Here is a 14952-nt window from a genome sequence, read left to right as displayed (position 1 = left end):
GAAAGATTATACAGTGCAGTCCATACGTATTTGGACAGCGACACATTTTTGTTTATGACCTGGAGGGGAGAGTAGGGCATACTGTCACACTTTTACTCCCTTACATTTCTTGGGCACAAAACATCACAATAAAAAATTTCATAAATGAAAGGATGAAGTCCATCCAACCATTATCTTAACCCACTTATCCTGAACAGGGTCGCAGGGGGCTGGAGCCTATCCTAGCATACATTGGGCGAAAGGCAGGAATACACCCTGGGCAGGTCCCCAGTCCATCGCAGGGCACACACCATTCACTCACACACTCATACCCACGGGCAATTTAAACTCTCCAATCAACCTAACCTGCATGTCTTTGAACTGTAGGAGGAAACCGGAGTACCCGGAGGAAACCCACGCGAACACAGGGAGAACATGCAAACTCTGCACAGAGAGGCCCTAGCCGACCGGGATTTGAACCCAGGACCTCCTTGCTGTGAGGCGGCAGTGTTACCCACTGCACCATCCGTGCCGCCCAGGATGAACTCTCAGGCACATATTTCATATACAGAATTAAAGTGAAGTAGAGGGTGCACACTTGTGACAACTTGCCCCATCATCTTACCCCATAGCACATCACCGTGGATTTTTCAATAAGAACACAACCAAGAATGTGCTTTTCTGCTTCCCATGTTTGCTTTATGGAGGAGACACGGCATGGACTCAGCAAGGCATTACAGATTTGAAACTTTAATTATAGAAAATTTGGAAGCACAAAAAAAATAATTATTTGATGACAAAATTATTAAAAATCAGGGACAAGATTCAAAGTTATTCCACCACCCCTCCTATAGGGTCTGCCCTTCCATCCACTCAACACATAAATGCAGAATCTTCAGAAGGACTGCTGGCCTATCTGAACTCCTTTACTCCAATAGATCTCATTGGGTTTAATACCATAGTTCTTCAAAATCTTCTACTTGTCTTCTAGACCCTATCCAAACAAAACTTTAAAGGAGCTACTACCAGTGATTGGAACCACTCTTACATATTGTCAATGCTTCGTTAGCATCTGGACACAGACACAGACTCTTAAACTTACAGTCATCAAACCCCTTGTTAAGAAGCCAAACTTAGATGTCAATGACTTGTCTGTAGGCCCATTTCAAACCTCCCGTCCCTGTCTAAAATACTAGAAAAGGTCATTTCAAAACAACTTTGTTCATTTCTGCACCCCAATCATATATACAGTTTTTCAATCTGGTTTGAAACCCTTCCACAGCACTGAAACTGGCAGAGCCTTTTCTTATCGTGCTCCTTTCCTGTGGAACAAATTGTCTGCTCATGTTCGGGGTGCAGACTATCACCTTATTTAAAGCTAGGCTAAAAACGTATCTCTTTAGTCTGTCCTATAATTGAGGGGCAAGAGTGGGTGGCTGGCATAAGCTATAGAGTCTCTAGTGGTCAGCGCTGTCAGTGGATCATTGTTGGTAGTGCTGAGCTAAGCACTACCAGTCATGGTCTGGTGGTGACTGTATCAAGCCTGCCCTCATGGCTGTGTTGGCCACTGCTATGTGTTTCCCTCCGCAATGCTGCCATAGTCTTATTCTGCCGGTTCTCCTTCTCGCATGCAGGCACCTCTCTCTCTCTTGCTGTGATTGACCAATTACCACCTGAACCCCCTAACAACGTTATTTTCCTCTTATTTATTTATTTAGAAGTTTATTTCAGGGACAACGTACAAAAAACCATTAGTCTCCAAAGAGAAAAGATGCATTGCACTAGATTATAGCTTTCGCTATTTTACATCTCCAGTCCCTTGTACACACAATATAAAACAATACAATAAAAACATACAATATAAAACAATACAATATAAACATACAATAACATATTAAAAGAAAACCCTACGGTCAATGAGCCGACCTACACAGAACCCCCCCCGCCCCCCTAAGGGTACCCTACTGAAAGTGGGAACAGAATTGACTAGCTAGCAATTGTCCTTTCAAGTGAACTTTGAAGGTGTCAATTGAGCTGCACCTCCTCATCTCTTCTGGCAGACTGTTCCAATAAGTTATTGCTTTTACAGAAAAAGATGACTGTCCAAACACAGTGTAGCGGAACGGTTTAACGCAATCAAGTGCTGACACTGTTCTTGTAGCTCTGATGGAATTTGTAGGACGAATGTGTACAAAGTCGCACAGTGGAGGAGGTGCCAACCCATTAATGATTTTGTAGACCATACATGAGTCTGCTAGTTGTCTAAGGTGTTCAAAGCTCAGTAGCCTGTGTTTCTCGAGTATCTTACAATGGTGGAAGTGCATAGGCTTTTTGTCTAAAGTTTTCAGGGTTTTTTGCTTATACAAAGAAGCGAGAGGTCTTGTACCTGATTCACTAGCTTGTCCCCAGCATGTGATACAGTATGCCATGTGGGAGAGAATCATAGCGTGCATAAATGTCTTAGCTGCATCTAAGGAAAGACAGTTTCTGATGCGTCTAAAATTAACTATGTTGTACTTTAATGTTTTAACCATTTTTTTTACATGGCTCTTAAAGTTTAAATTGGAGTCTAGTACCACACCAAGATATTTAAAGTCAGAGACTACGTCAACCTTGACACCTTTGATCAAGATGTCCGCTGTTGGAGTCATCTTCCTGGGTTTCTTGTGGAAGAACATAGCTTTTGTCTTAGATACATTGAGACTTAGGCCTGACTCTTCTAGCCATTTTGTGATACTCTCCAACGCAGCTGTTAACTTAACAGCTGCTAGCACGGCTGTTGCTGCGTAAGTCCACACAACAGTGTCATCAGCATACATCTGAAGATGGATGTCTTGAGGACAGTGTTGTGGGAGATCGTTTATATACATGCTAAATAATAGTGGCCCCAACACGGACCCTTGTGGGACACCCATTGTACAGTTCATGACACTAGACAAAGTATCACCCACTTTAACACATTGCCTCCTATTAGATAAGTATGAAGACATCCATGTCAGTGCTGTGTTTGAAAAATTAAAATGAGAAAACTTTGACAGCATGACAGCATGGTTCACTGTGTCGAAAGCTTTGCTCAGATCTAAAAACACGGTACCAGCTACAGCTTCCTTATCAAGCCTGGATTTGACATGCTCTATAAAATGCAAAGTTGCACTTTCAGTAGAATGGTTCACTCTGAAACCGAACTGCATCCGATGCAGCCCAAACTCACTTGTGTTGAGGAAAGTGGTCAGCTGGTCAGCGACCACTTTTTCAGCAACCTTAGAGAGTATAGGCAGTATACTTATCGGTCTATAATTACAGGCATCAAGGCGGTCTCCAGACTTATGGATAGGTGTCACAATAGCACATTTCCAAGCATCGGGGAAAGTACCGTGTTTAAGAGACAGATTGATTAGATGTGCAATGGGGGCAGCTAGAAGATCTTTATGTGCTTTGATGAACGCAGTGTCGAATAGGAACACATCTCTACTTTTAGAGTTTTTCATGGAACTAATTATTTTGCGTACCTGAACCTCACTTGTTTCAATCAATGTAAAAGCCTGCTTTGTGTCATCAGTAGGACGGATGACCAGGTCCTGCTTCATAAAACCTTTCGCCAGCTCATTTACAGATTCAAGAAAAAGGTTATTAAAAACATTGGCAACCGTGCGGTGGTCTTCAATTAACTCTCCCTGAACTTTGACTTTAAGATCACCTGAGAATTTTGAGTCCCTCCTTGTAAGATTATCTATATTCTTCCAAATTAGTTTACTGTTCCCTTTCGCTTCATGCAGTATACTAAGATAAAAGTTGGATTTAGCTTGTCTCAGCTCCTGAGTGACTTTGTTCCTAAGGCCTTTATATAGAAGGATGTCAGTGTCTCTCCTGGTCTTAACAGCCTTCCTCAGTGCAGCATCTCTAGATTTCATAAGCTTCCATAATTGACCATTAAACCAGGGTAAATTATTTCTCTTTTTCTTTTTGGTCTTTAACCTTACAGTAAATTTTTCCCTCACAGAGTTAATTCTGTGAGTGAACGTGTCACATCCAGTTGCCAGATCGTCAGAGGACAGCAGGTCATCCCAATTTAGGGTGGTAATTTCGTTGGCAAATTGGTCCTGTTTAGCTCTGGGAATACACTGAATGATCTTCCTTTTTGTTGTAATATTACTAAACCTATTTTTGGTCAGTTTTCTTGCACATAAGGTAAAGTTGTGGTCGGACAGACCGGTAATTAAGTTACATCAGATCGATCTGCGTGCTAGAGCTTTTTGTTATTCTTGTCGGACCGTTGACTACTTGTTCCAGGTGGAATTTATCAGTAATCATTTTAAACTTTTTTCTCTTGGATTTGTCCTCCAAGTTCACGTTGAAGTCACCCATCAAGATTAGTTCCTTATTCAGATTACATTCTTTCAGGGTAGCTTCAAGTTGATCGTAAAAAGCATCGGTAGCAGATGGGGGATCAGCAGATGTTAAAAGACATTTGTTGAGACAGGATAATTCTAACACCAACATATTCCAGCATGCTACCGGTGTTGTAGGTCACACGTTCACATCTGATGTTGTCTCTTACATAAAGAAGCACACCACCCCCCCTTCCATCTGGTCTATCTTGTCTAAAACACTGATACCCTGGCGCCGTGAATGTGTCCGCGGGAGCTGTTTCCTTCAACCAAGTCTCAGTTAGACAAAGAAAGGAGATGGGATATTTGGGTGCTCTTACCAGTAAGGCTTCTGATGTTGAGGTGCCCCCCAAATAGACCCCTAGGTTTCACAGTTGGGTCCCACAGGACTTTAGCATGATTAACAGTTTGTAAGAGACGAAACAGCCTCTGCTTTCTCATGTGCAAGCCTAGTGGTGGCGTGTGGATCTCAGCTGCTGATGTTGCTGGGGGCCCCCTGCCGCTAGGGCCTAAGCCCGGCCTGATGGTGGATGGGCTGCTGCTGCTGCCACTGGGGCCTGAGCCCGGCCTGGTGATGGATGGGCTGCTGCTGCCGCCGCTGGGGCCTGAGCCCGGCCTGGTGGTGGATGGGCTGCTGCTGCCGCCGCTGGGGCCTGAGCCCGGCCTGGTGGTGGATGAGCTGCTGCTGCTGCCGCTGGGGCCTGAGCCTGGCCTGGTGGTGGATGGGCTGCTGCTGCTGCCGCTGGGGCCTGAGCCCGGCCTGGTGGTGGATGGGCTGCTGCTGCTGCCGCTGGGGCATAGATTGACTCTGGGTAAAGCCAAGGAGTGCCAGATGATCCTTAAATTGGTCACCAGTAGCCTCGGTCTCCATTGTTCCCTTTGGTATCTTCAATTGAATCCAGGCAGTCTATCAGGACTTCACCAGGTCTCATTTTCATTAGCTTGATGCGTTTCTGGCAGTACTGGCTTCACGTCGGCATCCAGGCAGTTGATGTGTCTGATTTAACGAACTTCGTAGAAAGTCGAATGGCTTTTGGAATGAATATGTTCAGTAATTCTATCAATCTGGGACACCTTACTGCATCCTGAAAGCTGTGCTGTCATGGAACTTTTATTTATTTACAATCGCACTGTCTTCACTGAGCCAACACTATCTCGCTAGCTCAGATAGCCACACAGCCATCGAACGTAAATAGTCAGTGAACACCACTGTCACAAGTCTGGATATTGATATATTCGCTTCGTCTACCGTGATGCATATATCTTATGGTTTTATGTTTAATATAAGCATAAAGCGAATAGCTATAACTCGGGCTCTACATGTAGCTCTCCAACGTTAATGCCAAAGACCTTTACGCACGGCAGTCTGCAACACGGAGTTAATTACAAGTTAATGCTTACAATCATTGGGGAATAACACTCCTTGATGAACTAAAGAGATGTTAAATGTTTGCAATCAACTTTGGGCAAGTTGTCCACAATCGATTTACACACACAGCCAATTTTAATACGAGGGTTTAACTTAGCCAGCTTTGCTAGCAGACGACCGAAATCGATACACTTCTGGCGATGTAATGCAACAACAAACGTTTTACTTACAAATTACTGATGAGCGCCAAGTAAGCTAAACTTTTCAAAACAAGAAAAGCCGTATAATTAGCTAGCTAACTTAGCGGACGCCTCAAAAACAAGGTACATCTTCTCCCTGCATTGGGCACCTGCCCGAAGCTCTAGCCCAACTTTTCCTCAGCACCCCCTCCTGGCCCGGAGCTCCAGCCCAAGACCAGCTGTGCACATCCCTCCTGCCACTGCTGATTCACCTGATGCACCAAGCCTGTCCCCTTGCCTGACAGTACCACCCATTGGTGTTCCTGCCATCCCTCTACCTCATCTCTGCTTTGAGTTTTTAATTCGGATTGGACATTTATGTGCATAATACTTTTATTCATTCATGTTTGTATTTAAAACCATTCTTTGAACAAACCGGTGTCAACCAGCGGCAGATGGGTTCCCCTACTGAGTCAGATTCTGCTCAAGGTTCCTTCCTGTTAGCCAGTGAGTTTTTCCTTGCTACTGTTGCCCTTGACGTACTCTTGGGGACCAGTTTCGCTGCAAAGCTGCTTTGTGACAAAGGCCCTTTGTTAAAAGTGCTATACAAATAAAAATTGATTGATTGATACAAAAATGAGATAAGGGCAGATCTGGAATCTTGAAATACTAGTCTATCATTCAGGTATAAATCCATTACCTGACAACGTGAAAATCTGGAAAAAAATAAAAATAAATAAAGTCTAGCCGAGTCCGGTCACTTTTCCTGTGGGTCCTCCACATTCTTTGTTGGTGGAACATCTGTAGAGTACGCAAAGTAGGGATGCTCAGATCAGGGTCCTTGGGGCCGAACACCGATCACAGTGTGGGTGTTTGGGATTATTAATTTAATTTAATTTAAACATTCAAAATGCAGCGTTTACACCACGAGAAGAGCCATGGTATCATCAAAAACAAAATCACCATCATCATAACAGTTCATAACATTGTCCCAACACTATTATCTTAAAAAATAAATAAAGAAACATTTTGGTGGTAAAAGGCATAAAACGGTCAACGTGCCAGCTCACTCCATAGGACAACAGATCATTTTCTTCTGCAATCAAAAGCGGTCATAAAATATGAAATAACATCATAACCTTACCATTAATAATGAAGCTATTAGCCAACATCAGACGGTCAATCTACCTTTACCCATACCCGTAAGGTGATGAGGCAACTCTTGGGGCAACAGTGGCTGGTAACAGTTGAATGGGCAACTGATAGACCAGACTGGCAATGCGTCACCTCCATAGCGATGCCCCTTCTCGGGGGCAGGCATAACACAATGAGAATAGGATATTTGACCTAAATTGGCTATATATTTTGACAACAATATCAAATATTTTCTTAATTATAGTTCCGACAAGCTGAAAGTCTTCCGAGCATTCCCATTCATTATATACATGCCATTATATGCAAGACATTGAACTAGCTAGCTAATATTAATTGACACTGGTGCTGAGGTAATCTATCAATATATCTATCTATAAAAATTACATTATTGGCATATCCAGAGCATATCCAGAGCGATGAACAGTTGATTAGACTAAGCAGGAGACAATCCTCCCTGGAGCAATGCAGGGTTAAGGGCCTTGCTCAAGGGCACAACGGCTGTGCGGATCTTATTGTGGCCACTACAGGCCACCCTATGAATCAATCCAGTAAGAATATGATCTAATCAGAAAATCTTTCACAATTTTATACAGAAAATTTCATAACATTTTACATTACATTACATTAATGGCATTTGCTCTTATCCAGAGCGACATACAACAAAGTGCATACCCATAACCAGGGATAAGTGCGCTGAAAGACCCTAGAGGGAAGTACAATTTCACTGCTACCTGTACAAGAAAGATAAGGACCAGGGCCTATTTGAAATTAATTAAATAATTTTATTTTTTATTTTTAAACGAACAAACAAACAAAGCAAAAGTGACCAAACTTAACTATCCAAACACTGCTTACCTAGCCAACTAAGAATACCGATACACAAAGTAAATCACAAAGACAACAATTAAGGTTCACAGGGAGGTAGGGAGGGACAGGGAGATACTTTTTATACTATAGTATAAATATAATATAGTGTTTTTATACTGTTAGTATAAAAAAGGGATGTTTTATATTAAACACACAAAAAATGTGAATATATATAATGCTGCCACACAATTGGCTGACTAGACAATACCATGAATAAGTCGGTGTAATAAAGTAAAAATGTTTACAGGGAGTGCGTGTGTGTGTGTGTGTGTATATATATATATATATATATATATATATATATATATATATATATATAAATTGGCATCTCAGCCTCATGAACTTTTCGGTGTGAGTACCTCAGATAATAGATTGTGCGCAGGTTCTTGTGGCTAGTTATATAAATGTTTAAAACCGGCACGTCCTGGTAACCCTTCATCTAATATTGCTGCAGGTTCAATCATGAGGTGAGAGACCATTGTAACAAATTTAGTCACTACAGGGGAAGTGGACATCTCTTGGGCTAATGAATGCAAAAATTTGGCTGTGCAGTAAAGCATCACCATGTGGCTAAAATCTGTCAAATATTTACTAAAGCCATCCAAACAAGTACTAAATGTGATAAGCCCATCTCTTACCAGCTAAATGTAATTTGAGTTCAATGCATGCTCATTGACACAGGAGCAGGGGTGGGGCCATAAGGTGCCGGAGAGTCAGCTCCTTCACCTTTGACCCTGAACACCACCCATATGCTGAATGTGCAATTCAGAGCAGGCTCAGCAGGTTTTAGCACACCCACTTCTCCTTCTCACCCTCTCTCCTTTTGTTGTTTTTCACAAAACAATACCTGCACCATACCTCTTACAAATTCTTTCTCCTGAAGTTTCAAAAATAGTTTTGTGGTATACGAAGTCGCTATCCAGCATTCTATCTTACAGTATCTTCTCTTTTCTTTCTGTGATCCTCCCTCTCACACACTGGACAGATTCCCCCCCAGGCAGGGTTGGGAGCAGTTGTGATCCTATTATCACTTATCCTCTTGAGGTCTTGCAGCTGTTTCTCTTACACTTCTTGGTTTGACTAACCCTTTATAATTTGTTCACCCTTTATCTTTGTCTTTCTCCTCCTTGTGACTTTCATTACTGACATTCAAGACACAGTGTGGGTGGATAGCCACACTATTATTTTTATTTTATTTTTATTTTTCACACACACGTTTCTTTTCTAAAAATCCTTTCCTCTTTTCTTTTTTTATTATTCCACAATGGGAGTCTATTGGCAGCACCTATAACATATAAGCAACTGATCACTTTTATGAAACTGTGCACAATGGCAGAGGGTAATGGCTAAAGGCCATGAATTTTACACCAATTTGCCATAGGGGGGTGCTATAGCAATCGATTGAAATTGCACTTTTAACAGGCATCTATCTTACCCCGTCTCACCTACAGTCATGAAATTGTGTCTATACTTGTCACTCCTGATTGACAAACAAATTTGCCTCAAGGACCTATAAATTCTGTCTACTTAGAATTTTTTATTTTATTTATTTATTTATTTTTAAGAAAAAAGAAAATGCTTCTCTGGCGCTGCGGTGGCGCATGGTTAAGGCATTGGACTTTGGTTCAATGCAGCTGAATACAAAGAAGAAACAAATGCAACTTTAAAAAATAAGAATAAGCTACATAATCTAATAGTGGAGTAAACAAAATTTTCCTCACTCCACACAGCAGTCACATCATACCATCAGTGCCAAAGGCAGTGCAGGTTTTGCATAAGATACTTAACTGCATGTGCATGTACAAGCTAGACGTATACTCTGAGTCACCACTGAGTCAGTGTTCCAGAAAGCAGATCTTTACTCTGTCTCGGCTGGGAGTGTCATTATGGTAACCTATGAGAGATGGTGAAGTGTATGAATGACAGAGAAAAAAATATTGTTAGATACATCAGTGAAAATCAAAATGATACTAATAGTAAATACTAATATCTTACAAATGGGAGGAAAGAAAGATTGATGCCATCTCCTCAAAGTTTGAGGTTTAAGGTTTGCCTTTGAACATCAAAGATGAGGCTAGATATAAATGATCCCACTGGACTGTAATGAGAGTAGCTGGCTGGAGACAGTATGGCGAGACACATTGATTCCCATGACCTGAACAGTGTGCAGTTTGACAGGCAAAGTCCTGCACCAGGCACCACACTCACCAAATCAAATAAGAGTATTCATTGCCCAAAAACTCCAGTATATCCCATGGCTGTGTATTATTGAAAGGGATTTCGGTCTAGTGCCATCTGGGGCGAAGGGTTGGCATTTCCCCTTTTTTCTTCCCTTGTGTTACATCTTTGTGACACTCATCTGTGAAAAGTGCTATACAAATAAAATTGAATTGAATTTCCACCATTTCACTCCCTCAGATATTACCATGTGGGCAATCAATATGTGGCTGAAGGACTAAAATAACACATTTCACCCTCATGCAATTATTTCTCAGCTGCTGTTTATGATTACTAGATTCATTCTCTATTCAAGAGCCCCTGTCACTTTTTAAAGTGAGGTGCTACACATAAACAATTTCAATTGAACCCACTACACTAGACCCAGACCTGTGAGTTGTTTGGTTAACTAACCTTTGCTCTATTGGTTAAGCTGGTGAATGAATGAATTCAATGAATCTATAGGTACAGTATATAAATTTTACTGGATATAAATTTTTCCAACTCTCTATTCTGCTCCATGCAAGTATATTCTGGAATTCTTTTTTTATTTTTTATTAGTAACAATACTATAACGTTCTATTTATTGTGCCTCTGCTCCTGCAGTGTAATTATGTGTAATAAGTGTTTTCAATATTTATTTATTCTTAGCATTATTTTTCCCATCTTATCTCCATTCATATTTTGTACCATGTGGCTCAGGGCGATGCTTTGCTGTTTCGTTGTTTTATACAATGACATTACAGATACTTGACTTGATAGAATTTTTCAGAAAATCACAAAAATAAATTAAACACGAGTATACATGCAAGTTCATAATGATTTCAGAATGCAATATATTCTTTGTGCTTACACAAAACGAAAAGAATACACATACTCGCAGAGAAAAAGAAGCATGAGATCATATGCATGTGGTGGTCTTTGGAAATTCATCATCATAGCGCTTCATGGTGAAGTGTGGCATTTGTGTAAATGCCATTTTCATAGGCAGGGCCAGGTGTTGAAAACAAGTGTTGTCAGTTGGGACAGAAACTTCACCCTTGTGACACACCCTGCAGTAGTCATCCTGTCACAAAAACATCACATGCACACCTGACTGAGCTCCATATCGTGAGAACTTGTCCGAACCACATACGCACACCACACCCAGAAATGACTACTCAGTACTCAGCCCTAGCATGTCAGGGCCTGTAACTTTGGTGAAGGTGCACAGCAGCTTTCAGCCTCACATGAACTATAGAAAAGATAGCAATGATAAAATGGGTGACAGAAGAACATGGAGTAGCTCGTAGAGAATCACGACGTAGGGATTTGCCTTACTGTCAGCCAATATAATAGTCAACCACCCAATCAGACAAAACTGGAGCATTCGATCAACTTAGCAGATCTCAGTAGTTAATCATTGATGGCAAAGCTCTGTCCTTCGGACCCTTTGTAATGTTGGAGTAGTGTAGCAACTGCGGGAGTTCACACACTCTCCCACACGCGCACATGCACACGCACTCCCTAAAGGGCTGTAAATGGGATAATTATGATGGTTTCAGTGATGGGAACAATAAGCAATACAGAGATAAGCTCCACAGATCTTGGTGGGAACTCTACTTTTTTTTTTTAAAAGGAACTTACCACAGGTGGGGCAGAGGAACATAAGCCAATGCCCCCAGCTTCAGCTCATGTGAGTGAGCAAAATACATAATTAATGCTCTGTATTCCAAACTCTAATCCTGGCGTGACATTCCTCAATGGGTGATGAAATTCCCTTTCCATAACATAGTATTACCTCATCAGTGGTCTTTGCAACTTTCCCACCACAGTGTAAGCACAGTGTTATTTCACACTGACTGAAAGACCAGCATGCAACATGTTGATGCTTTTGCCTTTGCTTCCATTGGCCTTCCCTGTGTGTGGCTGCTTATACGCATGGCATTTGAGTGGTTTCAGTGACAATTAAATGTCTCAAGGTACAGTAGATTATACAATTGGTAGAGATTCCATTTTTCACTTCCTGATACCGATTCCGATACCGATACCTGAACGTATCGGCCGATACAGAGTAGGCTACCGATCCGATACCTGTGCATTAAAAAATTAATAAAAAATAAAAAAACATGTTTTTGTCTAATGCAGTATAACCTCACAGTTGCAGAAATCTATAGTTAAATCCCTGTGGCTTACGTCCAGGCATGCTGGTCAATCATATGTCATTTAAAAAAAAATGCATAATTCTGTTTTCATCCCTCGTCCCTATGGCTTCTGCCTGCTAGACTTGATTGGCATGAAATCTGTTCATATGCTGCAGTTAAGAACTTTGTAACAGACGGGGTTGTGCACTCAAAATGATATCATATGATACCTCTGGGTCCATTTTACCATAGGCAACTGGTCTAATGATTTTACTTTTATGCCAATACAGGTCTCTGTACAATTAGATATTTATGTAACGGTAAACTTTGCTAATGCATTTTGTATGGCCCGGAACAAACGTGGTGGTGAGATTAACGTGGTCCATATTTAGCTGAAAGCAAGGAACTTTCGCTTTCAATATCCGATAAATAGCCTAATGGTAATGTATTGCTTTATTTATTTTTATGTAGATACTGCATAGTGGAAAGTGATGTTCATTTGGCTGGTAGTTTGAATTTGTGTGTCAACAAATAAGCACGGATGAAGAAATGCTATACAATAATCCATAAGTAAACCAACAGCTACAGATTTAAACTACTTTAAACTACACAGTAATTATTTGATAACTAATGTAGCATTCAATTCCCTGCGGTGTCTGCATTCTTAACACTCTGAAATGGCCGCAGACAGCTGGCTAGTAGGTTACTACTGTAGCTTGTTGATTGCTAGTTTAGAATGGAAGAGTATTACAGTGTATTTTAATATTACGTGCAGCATTTTTCCAATGATGCATTGCTTTTGTTTATTTTCATGTAGATACAGCATAGTCGAAAGCCACGTTCAGTTTGCCAGTAGTTTGAATTTGCATGTCAACGAATAAACATGGATCTTCTGTTTGTAAACCAATAGCTACAGAAATTATTTGATAACTAGAATATTGTAGCATTCAATTCCCTGTGGTGCTTGGATTTTAAGCCCCCTGAAAGGGCAGATTGCTTCCAAAAACGACTGTAGCCTGTCGATTGTTTAGAATATAAACCGCAATAAACCGGTGGTGAACGCGCATTTATTCTAAACTGAGATTACCATTTCAGCAGAAAAAAATGATGGTTATTGGCTAGCAATTTTTTGTAAAACAACTTAGTTTCCCTTTGCCTTTGTGAAAACATTGTGCTATTTCACGTGATGCGCCTTCAAATGCTTTAGAAGATTGCTGGAGAAACTAAAGCCTTGCATACTGTGCACATTGCCGTTTTACTGGTGGGATTTCACAGTGTAAAATATTGCCAAATTGCTGACATTTTGCTAGCTCTGACTAACGTTGCACTCTCCTAGCACCGCGCATGTTGTTTGTCTGAGTAGCGTAAATAATAATGCTATCATCAAATTACGTGATATGGTATTGGATAAGGACACTGGAGGACGATATTGGATCAGTGCATACGTTCGCTTACTTGCCGATATGGGCGGCATGGCTCAGGCAGTAAGAGCAGTCGTCTGGCAGTTGGAGGGTTGTCGGTTCGATCCCCTGCCCGGGCTGTGTCGAAGTGTCCCTGACCAAGACACCTAACCCCCAAATGCTCCTGACGAGCTGGTTGGTGCCTTGCATGGCAGCCAATCGCCGTTGGTGTGTGAGTGTGCGTATGAATGGGTGAATGAGAAGCATCAATTATACAGCGCTTTGGATAAAGGCTTTGGATAAAGGCAGATCCCGGCAGACAATAACAGGCTATGTAAAGAAAACAGTTATAGGTCAGTTGCCTAACAATAACTGTAAGATATACATATTCTAGATCAATTGATTCATTCTTAAGATCTGATTTTGCGCACTCAGAAATTTAGGCAATTGTAAAATGGAGGAGGTAACGTTAATATAAACCTTATGTAACTTTACCAATTCATGAATTTGAAATTTGGTTCAGTTTGTGATGGTTCAATTTATTACCTGTCACAAACTGAACGGCTTAATGACATTGTAAAGCCACTCCGCTTTTTAGGAAACCACTGCATCCACGGTTTGTCTCGGTCGGATTCGCTGCTGACCTGAGTGATTCTAGTTCGCAAATGATGAAATATCATATTGTTTTTGGTCTTGTAGAGAGGGGATCGGTGAGCCTCCACACCAGAGCCACTCAGGCCCCAGTGAGCCTCACAGACAGGCCCACAGAGAGCCCCAATACCAGCCTCAAAGAGAGCCTCCACGCAGTGCAGAGATAGAGGAGCCCAAGCCCTAATGAACAAAAGAGTTTACATTTTAACTTCACTTTTAACTTGGGGCGACTTCACCTTTAGCCAACTACTTTTAAACAGGCTGAACTTTCAAAAAAGTGTTGTCTGCCATTGCAGTCTGGAATATATATATATTTTTTGTTGTTATTTAACAAGTAAAAACAAGTGAACAAGAACAAGCATGGAAAAATGTGGGACTTACCCACGGAAGTTCAAAAGACCTGAAGAATCCCTCATTTTGAACTGATCACATCTGTAGCAGTGTTCATACCATGTTCTTGTCAGAAACCTTGTCTGCATTTACTGGATTGCTATCAATTTTGTTTTAGTTCTTGTGACCCATAATTTTGACTAACCTAGTCAGTTTTCCACATGGTTTTCATACCATTCTTAAACATTATTCTCAAACACCCATTACTCACTTTAGAGATAGGACCGGTCACAA

General features: G+C 41.2%; 1 protein-coding gene across 1 annotated transcript in view; it reads right to left on the bottom strand.

Annotated features, from left to right (window-relative positions):
* The window catches only part of LOC133118241 (junction plakoglobin-like), a 65449-nt gene that overhangs the window by 47567 nt on the left and 2930 nt on the right, over nt 1-14952 (bottom strand). The window lies entirely within an intron of this gene.

Source organism: Conger conger, chromosome 2, assembly GCF_963514075.1.
Source record: "Conger conger chromosome 2, fConCon1.1, whole genome shotgun sequence".
NCBI classification, from domain to species: Eukaryota; Metazoa; Chordata; class Actinopteri; order Anguilliformes; family Congridae; genus Conger; species Conger conger.
Note: the sequence above shows the minus strand (reverse complement) of the source record. Positions and strands in the feature narration are given on the sequence as shown.